This window comes from Pelecanus crispus, unplaced genomic scaffold, assembly GCF_030463565.1.
Source record: "Pelecanus crispus isolate bPelCri1 unplaced genomic scaffold, bPelCri1.pri SCAFFOLD_41, whole genome shotgun sequence".
Taxonomy (NCBI): Eukaryota; Metazoa; Chordata; class Aves; order Pelecaniformes; family Pelecanidae; genus Pelecanus; species Pelecanus crispus.
Window position 1 is genome coordinate 964,892 of NW_027461476.1, and position 22,895 is coordinate 987,786.

The window sequence follows — 22,895 nt, forward strand, 5'->3', positions numbered from 1 at the left end:
TGCTCACCGCTGCAGATCTCAGACAGCTTCTCCTCGCTGTTGTTCCTCAGGTGCTGCGCGGCAAGCCCTAGGCACAGAGCTGCGTCAGACCTCCCGCTCCCCAGCATGCTCCCAGCAGCGCAGCTCCCGGCTCTGCCGGTTTGGCTGCACACCCTCCTCCCCCTCAGCAGGGTGAGCCCAGGGAAGGACAGTAGGCGAGGGCGGGTGGGACTGAGCAAGGCTGCCAGCAAGCCCACCTGCGTGGGCAGGGCTGGGAGAGGGAGGCACAGAGCCCCTGGCTGCCCAGGCCCTGCACAGGGCAGTCGGGGCTGTGGCAGCCGCAGGGCTGCCCCTTGCTGCCAGTGCAGCGGCTGGGGCTGGGGCCAGGCTGCCAAAAGAGGGACCCCATGGGGCACAGGGGCTGTGGCTCACCAATGAAGCTCACGGCCGCCTCTCGCAAGGTGACCTGAGCATCGGTCAGGTATGGCAGGCTCTGACTCAGGTATTCTTCAACTCTGCTCCTGTCCTGCAGCAGCTGGAGAGAGCACAAGGGCATGGGGCTGAGGTTGAGAGGCAGGCGCAGGCAGAGCGGGCTCTGCAGGCCCTGAGAGCCTCTGAGCCAGGGCACAGCCGGGCTTGCAACATGCTGAGGGTGGGGAGGGGAGAGGGGCGTGGAGAAGAGCCCTTGGGGGGCTCTGTGCCTGAGGGCAGGGAAGGAGGATGCAGCTCCGGGCTGTGGGCTCTGGGCTGGAGCAGGGCAGGCGAGGCAGAGCTGCACAGGGGGCAGCCCTCGTCCAGCGCGGGCCCTGGGGCTTGGGGGTTGTCCTCACCAAGCACTCCCCAATTCTGCATGCCTGCTGGGTCTTGGTCAGGTGCTTGAGCTGTTTCCACTTGAGCAGCTTTGCAGCGACGAGGAGGGCTTCCCGAGAGGCCTGCAGAGTGGGACAGGGATTGGGGGGCTTGTGGAGAGGGACTGGGGGGCTTGTGGAGACGGATTGGGGTGCTTGTGGAGAGGGATTGGGGCTCAAAGGCCTGGCCTCCAAGACCTGCAGGGGCAGCTGGGAGGCCTCTAGGGCCTCTCATGTTCAGGCCTTGGTGGCCATGGGCTGCTGCTGAGCCCGGCTTGACCAGGTAGGGCAGGTGTGGGAAATGTCCGTGCCAGCTTCTGCGCCCTTCCTCACGCTGGGGATGGCGGGAGCCTTCCTCTGGGGTGTGCTGGAGGAGGGCGGAATGGGGGGAGTGGGGATGGGAGGGGACCCCACCTCCCCGTCCTCCTCTGCAGCAGGAGGCACAGAGGGAGGAGGAAGGCAGTGGGGGGAGCGGTGCAGGCAAGGAGGGGAGCTCTGCCCAGAGTCCAACTGCCAGCAGCCCTTGCCCCTCCCTGATGCCCAGGCCACCCCTGTGGTGTCAGCACGCCCTTCTCCGCATGACCGCTGGGGCCTGAAATCTGTACCTCAGCCACGCTCTCGGTCCGGTCACTCATGCGGAAGAGCAGTGGGAGCAGGCTTCTTTGCACGCTCTTCTTCAGCTGCCGCTTGTCGTTCCCCACCGCCATCTGCATGACATCTTTGAAGAGGCAGATGGAGAGCTCTCGCAGCTGGCTGGACTCCTGCTAGGGAGGAGGACAGGAGGACTTTAGCAACAGGCGCTCCCTGAGCAAGGGCGTGAGCGTGGCTGATGTGAGGGGGGCTGCTTTGGAGTCAGGTTCTGCACACAGGAGCTGTGGGCCAGATCTGCAGCAGCGGCTGAATGGCCCCGGGGGGAATGCGTGTGGGGCTGCAGAGCCCAGAAGCCATCCCCACGAGAGCCCAGGGGCGTGAGGAGGGGAAGAGCCCTGGCCAAGGGCTGCCGCAGGGCTGGGCTGCTGGGAAGTTGTCCTTGCAGAGGGCCCATCAGTGGGGCTCAGGCTCCCACAGCAGCCTTACGTCATCAAAGAGCAGCAGGAGCTTCTCCGCCAGCTGCAGAGCGGTGAGGCTGGCCTCCTTCCTCTTCATATGGCCCATGACGTTTCTGAGGACAAGCAGGGCCTTCCTCTTGTTGTCAGTGCTGGCATTCTGCTGGCTCTCCAGGATGTCCGGCAGCAGGACCAGCATCTTTCTTGCCTGTGTGAAGCACAGAATTTCCTGGTTGCGAAGCGGTGAAAGACCACCCTGGCAAAAGTGCTCTGGCCACTAAGCAGCAGCCTCCCGTCGGGCTTCCTGGCAGGGCAGGCAGCACAGGAATCCCTGCAGCAGCCTCCTGGCAGGCGGTGGCCATGGGCGCGCTGATGGGGACACGGGGATAGCAGCGGGGAGGGAAGTTAGGGCAGGAGAAGAAAGGCTGCGTGTCCCCTGCTCAGCCACCCCCTTTCCTGACTGGCCCAAATGGGCACAGGGGTTAGTAACCCTCCGGGCCTGGAAAGCTCCCCAGGCAGCCACCAGGCCCCTCTATGGCAGCGCTCTGCGGACCCCCACGGCTTGTGCACCGCATGGTGCGGGGAAGGGCAGCGATCTCCAAGCTGGCAACGAGCGGGCTGTGACCCCTTCGTGACAGAGGCCCGCTGCCCCAGGCCCCAGAGGCAGCCCGTAGCATTGGCTGTACCTCATCGTCCCCCTCTCAGCAGGACGCTTCTTCTGGGGACAGCGCTCCCGCCACTGAGGCACTTTGGCGCTGGCTGCCTCGGTGCGCAGCAGAAACTCCTGCCCAACAGCGCGGGGATGCGCCAGGAGCGAGAGCTCCTGCAGCTGGCTGAGGGAGCCTTGCTCCTTGCGCTGCAGCGGCAAGGTGCGAGCCTGAAGGACACTGTGGCCCGGGAAGGGGACAGCGAGGGCATTTGGAGCCGTCACCCCACCTCCTGACTGCCAGCCCAGGCCAAGCCCCCGTGCGTGTTACCCGCTGCCCCAGCCCCACGCTGCCAACGTGGGGCTTCACTTGACTCTGCCCTGCTCACCGTCTCAGGTCTCTGCGACAGCGTGAGGAGGCCTCTGAGCACCAGCGAGAGCAGCACCAGGCTTGGCCGCCTCAGGTACCTGTGGACTTTGTACAGGCCAGCAAAGTCCCCTGATTTAATGTCGCCGGAGGCCAGCAGCTGAAACAAAGGCGGCAGTGAGAGACTGGCAGAGCCCGCAGGGCTCCCCGCACCGTGTGGCTCCTGGTTCCCCCTGGCAGCTCAGGGCAAGGGCAGCGGGGCCAGACAGCCTGTCCTGGGGGCAGCTCTGCCCGCAGAGGGCCGCTTGGCACCCCCGTGCCCTGCGCCTCGCTGCACACCACGTGGTCGTCTGTGCCAGCTCCTCCTGTCCTCTGAGCATCGGCAGCCTCTTGCTCTGACGCCTCTGAGGAGCGCTCGAAGAGCAAGAGCTGCCACAAAGGAGGCACGAGACGCCAGTGGTGAGGAGTGTCTCCTGTCCCCAACCTTGCAGCCCGCTCAGCCTGTGCAGAGGCCATGGCCACGTCTCTGCCCCTGCCCCCGAGGCAGCCCTTGCCCTTGCCCTTGCCCTGGCCCTGCCCCAGGTTCCCAGTGTGCAGAGCGGGGTGGGGGGATGCAGGCAGCGGGGAAGCTGGATGTCCTGGAGGAGGTGACCATTTGCGGGCAGATGGGAGGGGAGAGGGCCGTGCCTGTTTTCCTGGAGAGGCAGGCACAGCCCTGAGGCTGAGCAAGGACTGGTCTGGTCACTCACAGCCAAGTGCGGGATGCAGGCGTCCTCTGTGTTGCAGCCGAACATCCTGCGCAGCCGCTGGTCCTCGAGCCTGTTGAGCAGCTCCCTCAAGACCTTCACCAGCGTGTGGGGCTGGGAAAGCATCACATCCCACATGGCCAGAGCAGCACTGCGGGCCCAGAGCGCTCTGTCAGCAGGGCTGCCTCGGCCACCACACTGTGCCCAGGCCAGCCCCGCTGGACCCAGGCTGTGCTGCAGCTGCGGCCCTTCCCGCCCCCTGGCTTGGAGTGCCCGGGTCCCTGCCTGGGCAAGGAAGAGGGGGCTGAGAGAGTGTTCCCCATGGGGCAGGGAAGAACCTCGTGGCGGGGCTCTGGGCTGGCTTGGCCAGCTTTGGCTACTGCGGGCCTGGCCGCCCCGCCAGGGCTGGAAAGCGTGGTGGCGTGGAGGGCCCTGCTCCTCGGGGATGCCCTGCACTTTTCCGTGGGTCTGGCAGGCAGAAAGTCTTTTGGGGTCAGCACCTGTCGCATGACGACGGAGAGAGCTTCAGGAGGCTTGTGACCACTTCCCTGGGGCACTGGTCGGTCATCAGGAGAAGCAGCAAGTCCAAGCTGTGCCGGGCTGACGCTGTGCGGATGCACTCCATGTTTTCATAGATGCCCCTCACGATGTTTGGCCCCTGGAGGGCACACAGGTGAGGATGGTGCTGCCACTGGAGCGCAGCCATTTCCTCAGCTGCCTCTGAAAGTGCTGGCCTTGCCATCCTACTCTGCTGGCTTAAAATGGCTTCAAGGTGCCTGAGGCGCCTGGGTTAGGGAGGGAGGGATGGAGGGAGAAACAACGCCTGAAAGGGCTCAAGGGCAGGGGCAGGGCAGCCACAGGCCGCTTACCTCCGTCAGCCAGGAGGCAGGTTCTCTCATGGCCACAGCCAGGATGCTGCTCGCCTCCTCCTCGTCATAGATGCTTGAGTCTCTCATGGCCTCAATGGCCATGAGGACGATGCCTGTCCTCTCCGAAGGCTGGAGGTACTTTCCAAACGCCTGCGGGAGGGAGGGAGGAAGGAAGGCAGGGAAGAGCTGTCACACCGAGTGCCCTGATGGCGCTGCTTAGCTGAGCAGTGAGAGCAGCTCTGGCCAGAGATGGCCCGGCAGTGCTGGCGGCAGTGCCCGCAGCAAAGCTGGAAGCAGGGGCTGCAATCAGTGCGTGGTGGAGGAAGAGAAGAAAGGGCCCTCAGGGGGAGGCAGGAGGGTTGGGGTGGTGGGCACAGCGTGCTGGCCCTACAGAGGAGCAGGGCTTGCTGGCAGCCAGGAGGGCTGGAGCTGCTGCTGGGGCACTGCAGTGCAGCCCTTTGTAGTCCCTGCTCAGGGACAGCAGCAACCCTCTCCCCAGGGACACTGGGGCCATGCCAAGCCCGCTGATTCTGGATGCCTTTGCTCACACAAGGCTCCTGCTGATGCCACGGACAAGAGGCCCAGCAAGGGAGTGGCTCATTACCATTGTAATGTTGCTGGTGCTGGGCAAAGCAAGCCAGGAGGTGTTCTCAGCTTCCCATTCCCTTTGACGCTGTGGATGCTCCGGGTTATCCTTGGGCAGCGTCGCGCCTAAACAGGAGGGGATGACAGAAGAGTCGGTAGGACACAGCGTCTTTGCCAACAAGCTTACCAAATGGTGAGAAGAGCTTTGAACTAGGAATGGCTGAGGAGGGAGGTTACGACCCACAGTCAGGGGAGGTGCTGGTGGACAGGGCTACAAAGCAAAGGGTGACAGGCAAAGGGAACAAGAGGGACCTCAGGGATGATGCAGAAGGATCTCTGTCTCTACCCCTGCCTCAAGTGCAAACGCTCATGGCCTGGGAACCTCAAAGGACCGAGAGCTCTGCATGCAGTCACACACCTAAAACATTGTTGGAATAACTGAGGTGCGGGGCACGGCTCGCACGGCTGGAGTGCTGCGGTGCAGGGATGCAAGCTCTCTGGGGGAGATGGGGGAGAGGAGGAGCGGGGCTGCCTCGTATTTGAAGGAGCAGCTCAGATATACGGGACGGTCGAGACCCTGAGAGAGAGCACGTGGCTCAGAAGCAGAGGAGAGGCAGTGCTGGTGACATCGTGGTGGCAGCGTGTTGCAGACCCCCCGGGTCAGGGAGAGCATGTGGGTGAAGTGTTCCTGAAAGTGCGTGGGGAAGCGTCCATGTCACACGCCCGGATCCTCATGGGGAACTCGAACGTCCCTGAGACCTGCTTGCAAGATGGCAGGACACAAGCAGTCAGGGAGGTTTCTGGAGGGCGTCAGGGACAGCTTCTTGCTGCAGGCACTGGAGGGACCAGCTGGGGTGGGGTGATGCACAGCTGGGTCTGCAGCTCTCCGATAGGGAAGAATTCTTTCTGGGACGTGGCAATCAATGGTAGCTTTGGCTATGGGGCCCACGAAACAGCTGGGCTGTGAGAGGTGCTGAGAGGAGTGGGGAAGGAGAGCGGCAAAGAACAGGTGCTGGACTTCTGGTGAGCATTCAGCTGCTGCAGCAAAACAATAGCTGGGATGCTACGAGAAGTGTCTGTGAGGGGCAAAGGGGGTCAGAGAAGCTGGCCGACTTTCATGGACAGCCTCCAGCACGCACAAGAAGGGTCCGTTGCAATCCTCAGGGAAACAAGCAGGCACGTGAGGAGCTGGCTGTGTGTGGAGGGACGCAGCCCGCCACAGCTGCTTCTCTTACGTTTTTGCTGCAGGATGAATCTGAAGAGGTGATGAAGAGCATCCAAAGCCCCCCAGCTGATCTCCCACTCCTTGCAAGTGCGGCAAAGGATGAGGCGTCCCAGCAGCTGTCCCAGGATGGGGATATGGATCTCTGTGTGGCAGGCAGGGCTGTCATCATCTCCGCCAAAGATGCTGAAAACCTGGGTGAAGGAGGCAGGACAGGTAGAAGGGCTGAGGGGCAGCAGCTGCGACCAAAGGCCTGAAGCCCCTAGTGTGCCCTGGGAAGGATCCCCGGAGAGTGAGAGCTTTGGAGGGCCCTCCCAAAGCAGCTAGCTGGGCAGCAGGGCACGGAGAGCTGCCAGGCTTGGGCTCCCGCCAAGCTCCTTGGGCAGTCCTGTCCTGCACAGGACTGGGGCCGAGATGGCTCCTGGCAGCGAGGGAGCTGGGGAGAGAAGACCATGGGAAAAAGAAAGAAAGCCAGACCCTCGCTCCAGGGCAGAGCCTTGTTGAATGCCTCAAGCGGTGCCCAGGCTTGCCTGGCAGGCGTCTCTGAGCTGCAGGCTGCTCCGGTGTGCAGGGAAGGGGAGACAGCCTGGCTGCAGGGTGCCTGGCTCCTTACCTCCACTAAGGAACAGCTGGCCAGCAAATCGCTCAGCTTCCCAATCCTCCCCACGGCCCTCTCACACACAGCTGCGCTCTGGCACTGGGCGAAGGTCAGCAGCATCTGGGAGGAGAGAAAGTGCTGATGTGCCCTGGGAGCTGGCGCCCGCGGCAGCAGAAGCAGCACTGCTGAGGTCCTGGCTGGACTCGTGCAGTCCTTGAGGCCAGGCAGGTAGGCAGATGCCACCCCCAGGGCAGAGTCTGCTCCTTTCTGTGCCCTCCCCCAGAGCACAGCCCTGTGTCCCCTCTCCGTCAAGGCTGGGCTTTTGGGCAGGAGCCTGCCTGTGGGGTCTGCAGTGGGGGAATGGGGCTACGGCCACTTGGTTTTTAGCAACATGGAAACTTCTGCCCTGTAGCACAGTAGGAAATACCACTCTCTGCATTAAGCAAGTGCCATGGGCAAGGCTTTGGAGCAGGCTGCAGAGGGGAAGGCCCATGGACTGCAGCCAGGGGACAGCGGGCTCCCAGCAGAGCATGGTGGGCCAGCCCTGGCTCCCCCAAGGGAGCCGGGCACCCTCCCTGCAGTGTGCTCTGTGCGTGGCACTGGGCTGGGGAGCCTCCACTCAAGAGTGGACACTCCCTTCCCTCCAGGGTGAGGAACAGCCCCTGCCACCTGCACTCTTTGCCAAAGCCAGACCTGTAAGATTTTCTGCAGCTCCATGAAGCCGGAGGCAGGAGAGCTGAGCACCAACGTGCGCAGCATGGTGTCCATGGCATCCAGGGTCTGCAAGGAGGACAAAGGGTTGTGGCAGTCTTTCTGCGGTCCCTCTCAGCCCCGGAGACGCATATGAACTCCCCACGCCAAGGAAGGACAGCCGTGCTGCCTGGCGGTGCCCAGGGGAGGCCTCGGGGCAGACAAGCTGCTGTGGGCAGAGCAGCCTGCGGCACTGGACGTGGCAAGGCCCCCGTGAAGCGGCCGAAGGGCTGAGGGTGGGAAAGCAAAGCTGAGCTCCTGCCCTGCCTTGGATCTCCGCTTGTCTCTCAGCACGCGGCGGCCAGGGAGCAGCCCAGAGGGACCGGGGGCTCCTGGAGCACGGCCAGCACTTACGTCCAAGTAGAGAGTAGCGTCCAGGCCCTGCATGTCCACCTTTGCAGGAAGCGAGAAGACGCTGCGGAAGCAGGCCTGTAAGAGGCTTTTCTTTTTGCCCTCCAGCACCGTCCCCGCTTTGCTGCCAAGAGAGAGAGAGCTCTGTCGGACACCGGCGCTGGGAGCGGTGCCTGGATGCCTTGGGCAGGTGGACACGGACCTCTGGAGCAGGGGTCCCCAAGAGGGATGGAGGGTGTGCAGGGAGCCCTGCCAGGAGGCACCTCCTCCCTCCCCGCCACGGCCTGGGCCAAAGGACAGTCCTGGCAGGCAAGCCTCCTGCCTCCCGCTTTGGGGAAGAGCCGAGGCATGGTGGGGAGCTGCAGGAGCCCTCGGCCCTCCCCTGCGCCCTCCCAAGGAGCCGCGAGCAGGGCAGGGCAGGGCAGGGCAGAGCAGAGCAGAGCAGAGGCCCTCTGACAGCACCACTGCACTCTGCCTGCATGGGGGATGCCCCCGGCCAGGCCCAGGGCCACGGGCTGTGGAGAGGTGCCAGCCAAGCCAGGGGCTGGGCAGGTACCTCAAGGCGGCGATGGCAAGCATGGCTTGCTGCCGCACCGCTGTGTGCAGCTGGTCCCTGGGCTCCTCTTCCAGCAGCACCTGCAGAGCACAAGCGGCATGGGACCTGGCAGCCGCCAGCAGCCAGTGCCAGCAGACCCAGCACCAGGCTGGCGGACACCCTCTGCCCCTGCCCCAGCACCGGTCCCCAGAGTGCCCCCTGCCACCCCCGGTGCTGGCGTCTCTGCTGGCAGGGCTTCTCAGCGGCACCCGAGTCCCCTCGCGGCAGCTCAGTGGCCACGCACGCTTGTCCCTGCCCTCCCCCTGCCCATGCGCTGTCCTCACAGCGTGCCGCCGGTGCCTGGGGACCTTGCCCCGCTCCCCACGCCTGCCAGCTGTCCCCTCACCTTGATATTCTCTGCCAGCTCAAATCTCTGGCAGAAGGCATTCAGGCTCCGTGACAAGCCCTTGCGCCTGGCAGCTTTGCACAGGGTGCAGACGCTCTCTAGGAACCGCATCTTCTGGGCCTCCTCCTGGCAGCCGGGCGACAGAGAGACAAACGGGGAGCGTGAGAAGGTAGGCACAGGGCCAGCAGGACTGGAGCACTGGTGCTGCAGTGCTGTGGAGGAGACCCTGGGGGGGAGCAGCTCTGCCCAGCCAGCAGCCCCCCAGCAGCCCCAGCAGCAGGCAGCAGAGCCGGTGGCCCCGTCAGGAGGCGCAGGCACAGCTACCATGGGAATGGCCGCGGTTACCTTTGCTGAGCTCTTCAGGAAAGCCCGGATGAACTGCATCGATTGCTTTGCAAGTCTGTAGAGAGCCCGCCAGCTGGGCTCACACCAGGAGGCACCTAGGAAAGGAGGAGAGCGCGGAAGGCTGTAGAGAGGGGCTGAAGGCAAACGCGAGGAGATGAAGGAGCTCTGCCCTCCGTCCAGCCCCGTGCCGGCTCCCCTGGCGCAGTCTCCCCGTGGGTGCCCGGGCTGCAGGGTGCCCGGCAGACGGGCTGCAATGCTGGAGCGCAGCACGGCATGGAAAGCCACGAGTGCAGCGGGCTTAGGATCTCGCTTGCAGACAGGCTGGAAAGGTCCCCGTCGCTCAGCACTGCTGCCTCCTGCCAGGCCAGCTGCCTCTTGCTGCCCGTATCGTATCGCGGAGCAGGAGCCGGGTCCCCTCTGCTCTCTCCCGCCCTGGGGGAGGCTGTGCGGGGGTGGCTCCCAGCCCTGAGCAGCATTCCGGCAGCGCCCTGCTCCCTGCCCGTGGGACCCCCAGTGCCCGTGTGCCAGGGAGACAGGACCCTGGCCCATGTGGATGAGGGTGCGGTCACTGGCCCCAGCCCTGCCCAGCCCGCCGGGGCCCCTCACTTACTGCTCTGCAGCGGCCTGGGCACGCACAGCTCGTAGGGCTGCGGTGGAGAGCTGCTCTCCTGGGGAGCCCCCTTCTGCTCCCAGGCCAGCCTGGGGCGGCTGGGGGGTCTCTGCGCCATCCCGCGGGACGGAGGAAAGGGGTGAGTGTGGGGAAGGGGGAGCTTTGGCGAAATGCCTCAGCACCGCGGGGCTGCCGGGGAAAGATGTGGGCTGTGCTCGGGGGCTCCTCGCCAGCTCCACGCTCCCGCCCTGTCCCGTCACTGTCCTGCCGGACACTGTGGGGTGGGGGCCGCGGCCACGTTGACCACATGCAGCGCCACAGGGTGTCACAGAGGCGCGTCACAAAGGGCACCACTGTGACCCGCCACCCAGGCCGGGAGGGGCAGGGTATCCCCTGTGGGTGGCACGAGGCCCGCTCGGCCCTGGGCACTTGCGTCCTCCTGGGCTGCCCCAAGCCCCACATTTGCCCTCCTGTTCCCTGTTGCTCTCCAGCTGTCCCAGAGCCCTGTGTGCACCCGTCCCAGCGGACCCCCAGGACCTTCCGTTCCCTTCAGCGCACTCCAGAGCCCTGCCTCTCTCCCTCAGCAATGTTAGATGCCTGAGATTTATTCAGGCTTAACACAAGTCATATCTTTTGTTGCTTCATTGCTTCTCTTCCTCCTACCACACTGGAAGAGCTCATGCAGAAAAGAAGGAAAAGAAAATGAAACGTCTTCCGCTGAGTTTGCCCTTTTGGGATTTGGGAACCTTCCAGAAGTGGAGATTGCTGTCTTGCTGGCCTGTTCTCGGTCTGTGTTTTGACTGTGATCAAAAACGCCTCATCACTGCGCTGGTGCTGGCTGACCACCATCTCCAACCCTCCATGGACATCTTCGGGGCCGCTTCTCCTGCCTGATGGCCTGCTCCCCATCCCGGCTTTCAGAACGGCGGGAAGCCCAATTCTGCAGGGGCTGCACAGAAGTTTTACAGTTTGAGTGTTTTGGTGTGTGGAGAATGTTATCTCCAGGCAGGGGTGCCTTAGGCTTGGTTTTTAGCAACATGGAAACTTCTGCCCTGTAGCACAGTAGGAAATACCCGTCTCTGCATTAAGCTCGGAGCCGGGTAAGAAAATGGAAGGCTAGTATCCTTACCGAGTGTTTCTATGGCAACTGACTTTTGATGTTGCTAATGAAATTTATCGATTCTTTGGCAATCTCATGCTAAACTTTAATCATTCCTGTGATGATGCTACACTGGCCACAGTGCAGAGTTCACCACAGAGGTTATGAGATGCTTTCCACAATGCTACAATGTCTGACATCTTGCAATTCATATCCTTTCCTCCGTTCTGAAAATCTCTTTTAGCAAAAAGATGTTTACAACTGCTCCTCTCATCTGATCACTGATTGCTGTTACAATGTCAACGAAACGTCAACATGGTGTACTGATCACCAGATGCTTTCAGAAGAGGAAACCTGAAGCAAATAGGCACCTGAACTTTTCTAAACTGTCTTAACATTTTGAATCAGTCCCCTCATCTACCGTCCAAGAGACAGAGAGCTTGAAGGGTGGTTCAGAAATGTCTGCTTTAAACACACGGGTCTCACTGGGATCCAAATCAAAGTTGGCTGATTTGAACAGCATCTAAGCTGCTCCTTATTTGTGCCTGTAGAGATTTCTAGACATTTCTAAGGTGGGCAGCAGAGAGGACAAACAGTATTTGATGATGTCTGCAGTCACAGAATGACAGACCGGTTGAGGTTGGAAGGGCCCTTTGGAGGTCACTTGGTCCAACCCCCTGTTCAGGCAGGCACTCCCAGAGCCGGTTGCCCAGGACCATGTCCAGACGGCTTTTGACTATCTCCAAAGGTGGAGACTCCACAACCTCCCTGGGCAACCTCTGCCAGGGCTCAGTCACCCACGCAGTAAAAAAGTGTTTTCTGATGTTCCAAGGGAACCTCCTGTGTTTCACTTTGTGCCCATTGCCTCTGGTCCTGCACTGGGGGCCACTGGAAAGAGCCTGTCTCCACCCTCTTTTCACACTCCCTTTGGGTATTGATACACATTGATGAGGTGCCCCCTGAGCCTTCTCTTCTCCAGGCTGAGCAGCCCCAGCTCTCTCAGCCTTTCCTCACAGGACAGGTGCTCCAGGCCCCTCACCATCTTCGTGGCCCTTTGATGGACTCTCTCGAGTATGTCCATGGCTCTCTGGTACTGGGGAGCCCAGTACTGGACACAGTGTTCCACGTGTGGCCTCACCAGTGCTGACTATGGGGGAAAGATCACCTCCCTCGACCTACTGGCAACAGCCTCACTGCTTACAGAAGCTCTCATTCACTTCTGACTTCCCTGGAAAAGAACTCTTATTATTTATTATTGTCCAGAGCTATGCCAAAGGGAACAAAAATGAGATATCACATGCCTCTGGGTTGTCTTCCTTGTTTTCTGTTGTCTTGTAGATATTAAAAATGCCCAAAGGAAAAATAAATGAGTTCATTAGAAGAAATGAGTCACAGGAATGTGTCCTTGTTTTACATCTCTTTGTCTTCAAAATGGTTTCAAATGACACTGAAGTTGTAAAGGGATTGGCCTGGAGTCATCCTCTTTGTACTGATGGGCTGAGAGTGCCCCTGCTAAGACAGCAGGTGGAAACTGGCTGTGTCTGTACTCCCATAGGGACTCTCCTTTACTGTCTGCTGACCAACACGTGTATTTACTGTGTTAGATGTCAGCTTGCTGTCCACTTACGAATGGCCCTCACTGCAGATCACAGACCTGAGCACAGGTCGCGCATCCTTTGGTTTCTCTTTCTTCTTGCTCTGTTTCTTTTCCTTCTGAACATCCTTGCCGAGATCTACACAGAAATCTGAGCGTGACATCAGTTTGCCATCACCGTGCAGAAGGATGATTGCAGTTGCAAACACAATCCTCTGTCTCCCTCCAAGTGTGGACAGCTTGAGGTAGACTGGTAGAAGATACCAGATCTTCTCTGGATTCTGTTTCGTTCTTTGCTTGTGAGACATGTCAGTATTTTTTTAGATATTCCTTAGGGAGACCTATTTCTAGCTAACATTCCCAGGATAATGAGAAGGGTGACTCATCACCCACGCTATTGCTATTTTTATATGTTTATTGCTATTTTTATAGCATGATGCGACTACAGGGGAAGGCTCTAGAAAAGGATGTTACATGACTGTACGTTCAGCTAAGAATCAGAAATTTGACATGAAGTGCCTAGTTCTTTCTCATTAGTGCAGGAGAAGTCTACCTCCATTGACTGGGAAAAAAGTGATATCTAACCTCAAAAGCAAACTTTCAGATGGCAAAAGTTAGGAAAGATGGCTCTGCCCATGGTATCGCTCTCCGGATTCACAAGCACGCCCACCTTCACGGATCCCTCAAATGTCAGCGTGGGCCCTCCGTCCATCCAACATCCCAGCCCAGATGCTGGGCCCTCTCACTTGGCGTGTGCGTCTCCTCCTCCTTGCCAGCTAGTCCAGTTTGACCATGGTTGCCAGCAAATGGGTGCATGCAGTCACCAGCTTGTCTCCCAAGCACCCGCACACTCCTGGATCCCTGGAGGATTAGTCCAGGCTCTCAGCCAGCCTAATACCCATTCCCAGACCCCGGGCTCCCCTACCCACATCAGGCTCAGGCTTTGAGGCTTTCCAGATACAGATTTCCCCCCTGCTCGCAGTCTAATCCACTATGAATTTGCGAGTGATCTGTGCATACACCCCCACACACATAAGGTTAAACGTGCTAAGGAAAAATATAAACTCAGCCAAGTCCTTCCCATGACTGGTCCTTGGACCTGGCACACATACACGCATGCACCGGTCTCTCCAGCTGCTGACACACAGAGCTGTGAGCCCTGGGACCTGTGGCCGCTTCTCCACTTGCTGGCGTTTGGGCCTAGCAGCACGCACAGCTGGGACAGAGAGTGAAATTACACAGACAGACAGTTAAGAAAGGACGTCATAAGCTAGGATACACACTGCAGTGAGCAGGCACAGGGCTGTCGGACAGAAATACTGACTGGCCACATGAGACTCTATTCATCCTCCTCTCCATTTTCCATGCCATGTTCCTCCCCTCCCCTCCGCTCTGCCCACCTTCGACCCTTCCCCTAGCCATGTGTTAGCGTATTGTGCATGGTCTCACAGGCCACCCCCAACTCTCCGTAATCCTCACAGAACAGAATAGAATACAATCATTTAGGTTGCAAAAGACCTTTAAGACCATCGAATCCAACCGCTAACTCAACACTGCCAAGGCCACCACTAAACCATGGCCCTAAGTGCCACATCCAGACCTCTTTTAAATACCTCCAGGGATGGTGACTCAACCACTTCCCTGGGCAGCCTGCTCCAATGCTCCATAAGCCTTTCAGTGAAGAAATTTGTCCTAATATCCAATCTAAATCTCCCCTGGCGCAACTTGAGGCCATTTCCTCTCGTCCTCTTGTTCCAGCTACAAAGACCAGGCTGACCCTCCTCAAGGCTGTGCCTGTAGGTCCTTAACAGCTCCTCAGCCAATTAATGGCCAAAGAGTTTTGGTCTTTGTTAGTCTTGTGGCTTATGGTCTTTGTTAGTCTTGTGGCTTATCCCCTGTAGTCACACACTTGCTCCCTCCCCTGCTCCCAGTGGGATGGGGGAGAATCACAGAATCATAGAATCATTTAGGTTGGAAAAGACCTTTAAGATCATCCAGTCATCCAGAGAAGACAGGAAGGGCAAAAGTGGCAAGGTCAGAAAGGTTGGATTGTTGTAACTGCCATGGTGAGGAACTCAAGGCTTCAAGAGGAGAAAATCAATGGAAAAAACAATGAGTTGGAAGACAGTGACCCGGCAAGACTTCAGATCAGCCCAGTGCACGGAGCAGCGGACCCCCATCCTTCACCTCCTGCCTGAAGCCTGCCTGGCCAGCAAAGACTCTGAAGGCTCTCCTTCTGGGAGCATGCTAACACCTCGCATAATGCCTTGCTACTCTGTCCTATCTTTTGTGTTCACTCAAAGTGTAAAGCAGTTTCTTTGATTAAATTGCGTAGATCCTGCTTGCAAAGCCTCTGCACATGGCACAAGATGCATCAAAGGCACCCAGGAAGGGCAAGTGACATCAGGTAGCTAAAGTGATTTTTTTCAAGGTGGAGAAAATGCCAAGTGGTTTTTTCATACTTAGCCAAATCTCAATGCTCTTGCACAGTTTTTGCTTGGGTTCCTTTCAGCCCAAGCTCAGGGAGAGTTCACTCATGCAAGCCTCTCGCCATGTCTTTGCTGGAAGTCTTACTAGTAATAGTACTAGACTGACTACACTCTCTCTCCTCTGCATTTTCTCTATCAGATTGGACGGTTAGCTGACACCGTACACTAACAAAGACCACAAAAGCTCCAAAACCCAGCAACAACTACAACAGAAAGAGCACGTTAACAAGCAGGAGAGAGAGAGCATTTGGAGACAGAGCTGGGGGAAAATCTCAGGCAGCACAGAAACCTGGAAGAAGCAGTGGCAAAACAGCAGAAGAGGTATGAGGCCCAGGACGTGCAAGAGTTGAATACCAACGGTGACCAGGCCGCCCGCATCTCTGCCTCCAAAACGAACTGCTGCTGCAGAGGAGACTCTTCCTAAAGTACATCTCGGCGTGGTTTGAGGGCAAGCAGCCCACTTCCTGCAAGGAGGCCAGGTCTGCAGACCCTCCTGAGCACTGGGTCCATTGGGCCCTGCTCTTTGGAGAGCCTCCTGGCACCTTACTCCCACGATGGAGAAGGACAGCGGAAAACCCACAAGAACTTCAAAGATGCTCACCTCCAGGAGGAAGGGAAGAGTTTTGCTAGATACTGTGGGGCAAGACTTGGCGCCGCACTGCTTGGAATCCCCGCCACAAGGAAGGACCTGCAGCGGGCGGTCTGTGGCAGAGCGGGGTGTTCCAACAGTAGGGCAGCAGGACGACTGGCTGCCTGGTAGCACTTACATCAGGCTGCTGGAGCAGAACGCCCACCTGCAGAGTGTCCTGAAGGAGCCCGAGAGGCAATGCAGTGTCCTTCAAGAGAACTGTCTTCTGAGGAAGGCAAGCTCTCCTGAAGTGTGGGAGGAAGTGGAGAGGCTCAAGCAGAAGACTGCTAAGCTGGGTCTTATATGCAGATGACAAAATGAGTTCCTGCAGCACAAGTGATAGCACACGATGGGTGAACATCCTCATGTGCAGAGAGACGGCTGCAGGCTCAGCCAGTGTCCCAAAGGGCCATGTGTGTGGAAGACCTTTGCTCAGCTGACAGGGCTCAGGCTCTAAGTCTCTCTCCTGGCTGCGAGGTGGCTGCTGCCAGCAGCTGCCTGCCTCTTGCAGGGCCCAAGTGCCTGCTGTATCACACCACCACAGTCAGAAAGCCCATGCGAGTCAGTAAGAGCACAGGCACTGGTGGGCCCATCCCCACAGAAGGCCCAATTCCTTCCCCTCACAAGTCTGCTTCCCCTCCAAAAAGCCAGGTGTGGTGGGCCAATCTCCTCCCCACTCACAGAGAGAGAAGAAGAAAAGACCAAAATCTGTCCAGGCTCAAGAACTGCATGCCTGGAGATCCTGGCCTCCCCACAGGAGTGCACGAGCACTCGTCTGAGGTCACCCTGACTGAGGTCACCCAGCCTCAGCTTTTCAGGGGCTTTTCCCCTTACCCACTTTCAATGCACACCTCTTCTGCTTGGGACAGGACTGTTCCCAAAACCCCACCAACCACCACTGCTCCCTTGCACAGCGCCAGCCTGCAGGACATTTGGAAGCACAGTGCACGTCGACTGCAGGGAAGAAGCAGCGAGGTGTCTCAGCCCTGCCAGAGACCCCTGCACCCCCATGGGGCAGCCAGCCCACTGGCCACAGACCCACGGCATCCCCATCAGCCGAGCGAGCCTGGCAGGAGTAGGGAGAGATAAAAAGGATCTTTGGGATTCAGCATGCAAAGTTGCTGCTAGCCCCAAAAGAAAGATCCCACTGCCGAGTGCAGATTTCACAGCCACCAAGGAAAGACCCACAGTGTCAGACCCAGTGGTTTGCAGATGGGGCTTTACTGAACAGATGGAAGCGTTGCTGTTAACAGCCTGGCCGGCCGGTACTGGCACTCATCCTGCTGCAGGAGGCTCTTGCTGGATGGACATCTCTCTCGGGAGCCTCTGTGCCTGAGAGGCTCTCCTGGCACTCGCTGATGTGGGCTAGGTCTGCTCCCAGAGCTGAGGAGTTGAATACAAAGCTCTGTAGTCTTGTGTGCATGAAGAAGGAGCAGAGCAACACTACAAGTCTAGTCAGGACACATGTGGTGGCATCTGCTTCTGTCTGGAGCGAGCAGGCCCATGGTCCCTGTAATGCAATCCAGCCTGCTCCACGCCAGGAGGGCTGTCAGGAAAAGGCCCTCTTCGCCCAGGGGCTGCGGGAAGGCAAAGGAACGAAGGGGACTGCCACGCAGGGGCAAACAGCGGGCATGTTTGGAGATTCTTACCTCAGGGACGACTCCTCACCACCAACAGCAATGGTCTCTTCCCTCCACCTTCTCGAGGAGGCAGGTCACTGCTCCTCGCAAAGCCTGGTCGGTCCGTGGGGAAAGGCTCCTACCGCAGCAAGGACAAAGTCTCACATCTCGACCGAGACCCTCCTGCCTCTCCCAGTGACCCCCACATCCATGGTCCCATTCAGCCCCACAGCCCCCTCAGTGCCAGCTGTGCTTGGGGCTGCAGAGGGCACCTGGCATCAGGGACTGACCCGTGCCATTCCCATGGCATGAGAAAGGAGAGGATGCTGTCCATGTCCAGCCCCGTGGCGCTGAGATTTGCTTCCTCCACCCACAGCTGGGTCACCAGCTCCCAGCTGGCCCAGGTCTGGCCTGAAGCTGGCCCACACTCACCTTTTCAGAGGTGAGCACTCGGACAGGCAAGGACTCAACTTGTCCTCTGGGCTCTCCCCATCCTCCACGGAGGGCTCTGTTCTGCCTTCTCCCCACCACTCTGGAGTGCCCCGAATGCAGGAGTCCTGCACAGAGAGAGAGGGGTGAGCACAGGAGATGTCGCTGGGCAGCAGGGAAGGCACCTCGAGCAGGTACAGCCCCACACAGGACGGTCAGCCCCCACGCTCCTAGGGCTTAGGGACCTTCCCACCTTGGCTTCCCGGCAGAAGAGGAACGCTCTTTTCCTAATTGTTTTTCACTGCCTGCAGTACCTGGGCCACCCATTGCTCTCACTCTTCTGCCAAAGCCTTCAGGGGTGCTGCTTTTGCCCTTGCCTTCTGCTGGCACTTCTTGCGCAAGGAGTCCCAGAGCTTGCGTCCTTCCTCCTCCGTGCACACGCGGGGCTGTGCCTGCAGGGCCACGGCAATGCAGCAGCAGGCAGCGTCAGTCTCCCCGGCGCAGGGCTGGGGCATTTTAGCTCTCCCCTTCCCTCCTGCCTCTTCTTTTCAGCCCCTCCATCAGCCCTGCTTTGCTCACAGTCCTCACAGGCCCCACTGCACAGCCTTTCTGCAATGACCCCTGAGCCAAGCAGCCATGGGGCTGAAAGCAACCCAGCTGCTTGCTATCCCAGACAAGCCTGGCAGTGCCGTCGCCATTACAAACACCACCAAATCAAGTCCTTGGCTGTTTCTGGAGATGGCAGAAGCAAAGGCTGTCTGCCAAACGGACAGAACAATCTGCTGCCTCTCGAGAAAGCCCAGGAGAAGTGCTTCAGCCTTCAGCTAAGCACACGGTAAGGGGTCTTGTAAGGCATGTCATCCGTATAACTGTGTTTTCTACAGGCAGATACAACACAGTCCCTCCAGGAGCCCATGCCACGTACCACTCCCGCCCTCCTCTTCCCCGGACCAGCAGGGGGTGCAGCTTGGGGTCCAGCTTCCCGCAGTCGTTGCCTGCTGCGTGCCTCTTTCCCCGACTGCCACCGCTGCAGCACTGCCAGCTTGCTGCAGACACACAGTGGGAGGGAGCGGTGTGAGCACAGGGAGACCGCTCTGCAGCCGGGGCTGCTGTGGCTGCAGAAGGCGGCTCTGCTGAGAGGCCAGTGCCAGGCAAAGCGCCTCTCTTTCCCAGAGCTGCGGGGAGCGGGAGGAAGGGCACTGTGCGAGAGGAAGAACTGCCCGTGTCTGCAGAGATTTACCACTTGAGCTTGTCCTGCAGATCCATCTGGTCATCCCTCTGCCCCCTGCGCTTGCGGGCGACCTGCCCCAGGACGCACGTCACCACCTCCCGCAGGGCCTGGTGTGTCTGTGGGGAAAGGCTCCTGCAACAGCAAGGACAACGTCTCTCTGACCCTTCAGCTCTCACCCTCCTGCCTCTTCCCGCACCCAGCCCCACACGTACGTGGCCCCATTCGGCCCCACAGCCCCTTCGAGGCAGGAGGAGTTTCAAGCACCTGCTCTGGCCCCTGCCATCGGGCTCTAACCCTGCTCATTCCCATGGCAGGAGAAATCCCTGGCTGCTCTATGCGGCCCCATGCCTCAGGGGTTGGCTTCCTTGACCCACCACCGGTGGCTCAGCACCACCCCACTCTCCCAGGCCTTGGCTGCAGCCGCCGCACTCTTACCGCTTAGGTGGGACAGCGTCGTCCCTGTCGACCGTGGGTGGCTCTTCTCTGGCCTCTTGCCACTCCTCCATCATCATCTCTAGGAGGTCGGGGCTGGACTCCCCCGACTCCGTGCTAGTCGGAGGGCTGACCAATAATTCCTCAGAGGACTTGGACTCCTGCATAGGAAGAGACTCTCATACAACAGCCCCACACCCAGAGGGGGCTCTTTTTCTGCAGGAATTCAAAGTACCTGGGTCCCCTGCGTCTCCTCTTGTGTCTCAGTGTTTGCTTTGGGCGTCTCCTCCTCTCTCTTAGCCTTTGCTTTGGTCCGTGGCGGGGTTTGCCCTTTACTTCTTTTGTCTGTTTTCTTCTTTTCCTCTTTGTCCAAGTATTTCTGGATGTGTTCTGGAAGCGTCTCCTTCTTTGAGCGTTTTTTTCTGGAGGGTGACTGAAATGCAACAGCAGGCAGCATTAGTCTGGCCTGCAGAGGCCGGAGCTCTTTTCATTCCTACCCTCCCTTCTGCCCCTTCTCTTTTGCCTTTCTGTCCACATTGGTTTGCTCCCAGGTTCCTGCAGGCTCCACCAAAGAGCCTGTCTGTAATGACCAGGGAGCTAAGCGAGAGACCACCAGGCTAAAAACCACCTGGCAGCTGGCTATGCCAGACAAGCCTTGCAGTTACACTGCTGACAGAAACGTCCACAAGTAAGGTCTTTGGGTGTGTTCCAGGAGAGCAATGGAAGTGAAAAGTATATTCTCAAATGGCAGAGTAACCCGCCTCGCTTCAAGTAAGCACGAAAGCAACTGCTCAGTGGTCCCGTGAACACACGGTGAAGAATCTTGTGAGAAGCAGCATGCATGGAGCAACGCGTCTCTACCGTCCAGTATGACACGCTCACTGCAGCAGCCCACGTCAGGTACCTTTCCTCTCCTCTCAAGAGCTCTGGCAATGAAGTCTATTGTTCTGGGCTTGACCAGGGGAATTAGTTTCTTTTCCTCTTCCTTTTCCTTCAAGGAGCTCCCCTGGATGGGCGGTAGCCGCCTGCAAAGACACAACAGCGTGCGTTGGCAGGAGTGCGCGAGGGGCTCGTTCCACATCTTGTGCTTCCAAGTGGCGCACCTGCTTCTGCAGCAGAATGCACTCTGCTGGCCTCCTTGTGATCAAGTCCACAGAGACGGAGAAGACCCCAAGCTGTCAGGCCCAGATGTGCCCAACAGCTCCACTAAAACTCAGGATGCCCAGGTCTAGGCCCTCTCTTGCTGGAGCAACAAGAGGAACAGGGTCTGATGCCCGGACATACTGCTACGCCCTGCAGGTCAGTGCACTGGAGTCTGCCCAGTGGTCCGAAAGACAGAGGCAAGATCACAGGGTCACCCTCATCCATTTATGCAAGCGTCTTACCTGGCACGAGGCTCACTCCTCTCAGCTTTCTGGCCCTGCTCTGGCCTTACAGTCATTGCACGTAACTGCTTCGGAGAAAGCCTTGCTTGATGAAGGAGACACTTCTCGGCAAGATTCTCTAGAAACAGGAAATGAGACAAGTCTTCAGAACAGCATCTTGGTGGTGTTCTGCGAACGAGGTACCTATTGTGTCCCAGTTCCAGCGAGAGTGACGTGCAGGTGTGCTCAAGCCTGTGGTAACACTGATGAAGGTGGTCCTTTTCATCCCTTTGGATGAAAGCCATGCTTCCTGGGAGGTCTCAGGCCTTTTTGACACAGTTTTTTTCTCCAGCTCCTCATGCCTACAGTGCACCAGGATTCCCTGTGCTGAAATGGGGGGTTCCCTGGGAGATACTCGTGGTCTGCAGGACTCATTCTGGGGAGGGGAATCATTTAGCACAAGAGGAGGCGGCTCTTGCATTTCTGGATTGGTCCCGTGCACACAGATTTGCTGCTGGGGCAGGTTTGCACCAAAGGAATTGCTTCTGAGACATCTGAGAACATGCTGGGTAGAAGCAGGGTTAGTGCTTTGCACAGTTTGCAGCCCAGGCTGGGGAGTGGAGGCCACTGGGAAGGTGTCCTTCAGCAGTCCCAGCGGCCATTTGTGGTGCAGGGCTGTTCTGAGACCTTGTTGCACAGTGGGTCACTGGAGCTTTACCATGATGGGTACAGTCACAGGAGGTGCCTCTCCCTCTTCCAGGCATCCTGGGATAACCTCAGCTCTAATCCCCTCCACTTGTGGAGGAAGGAAAACCTACAGCCCTGTGCCAGCAACCCGCTGGTCCCTTACCTTTCTTTCCACTGTCACCACCTTTTCCCCAGCCCTGCTCTGGGGCGGCCTTCACATGTCCTGTCAGGTCTGCTTTCACTGTTGGCATTTTAGGCACAGTCTCAAGCTTGTACCTGGAAAGAGGAAGAAGGCACCAGGCTGAACAAAGGACATTGCATTGTTTCCCAAGGCAGCCCATCCTGGAGGACCATAGTAGGAATGCCAGTGACTGGAGGGGCAGGCGAGGCCCCGTAAGCCTGTGCCAGTGTTTTTCCATCCTTCCCGTGAGAATGGCCGTCCTCCCACAAACCCCCTTGCTGCTTCTGGGGAAAATGATTCCTCTCTTCCTCATAGCGCACATGGAGAGCAGACTAATCTCTAGGGCTCTGATTATCCAACACCCTTCTGAATTCTGATCTTGTCCTCCAAGTTTCTTGTAGAGCCTTGACAGCATTGTTGCTCTGCCATGTTCCTCCAGATGAAGGCAAACTGAACAAGAGCAAGCAGGGAGTTCCCTGCCAACAAGGCCTCTGAAACAGTCCCCAGTGCCATCACGAGTACAGTTCTGAGCGCCTGGCAAGGCAGCCCTCCCATGCATGAGCTTGAGAAGCTGCTCGCTCTCTCAGCCAAGAGCTGCCAGAGCAAACACACCTTGGCAGGATGATAACACGTCCAGAAGAGGTCTGGGAAGCAGCAGTGTCATGGCCTGAGATGACCGAGTCCCTCATCGCTGGCATCTGCAAGGAGGACGGAGGCAGATGACGGGAGATGGGGACACTGGGAGGGGCTGGCTGCTCAGTCCGCCTTAGAGCAACGCAAGCAAAGAGCCAGAGCAGCCAAAGGGCTCTGGCCTCAGCAAGCCTTGCTCTACCTGTGCCTCTGCTCCTTACCCCGAGGGTGGGGCAAGCAGCGCTCCCCACCATCAATGCTGGCCTTCTGTCACAAAGTCAGGCCCCTCTGGGGGTATCTCTTGCAAAGCCAGACCATTGCACGCAAGGGAAGTGCTCTACAGAGAGCCTGCTCTACTGTAGACCACGAGGAGCCCAAGTGGCTGAACAAGGCACAGCAGGCCAGGAGAAAGCAGCCCCCAACCCCCACAACGCATCTCAGAAGAACCAGGAGTGCTGCTGGGAAACAAAAATCCTACCATGAGAACCGCTTGCAACATCTTGTCAGTCCCATTCAGCCTTTTCAAAAAGTCTGTGTAAAATTTCATTTTTACGTCTTTTCCCTGGATGATCAGCATGCCCACGTCCCTCCAAACCAGGGCAACGTTCT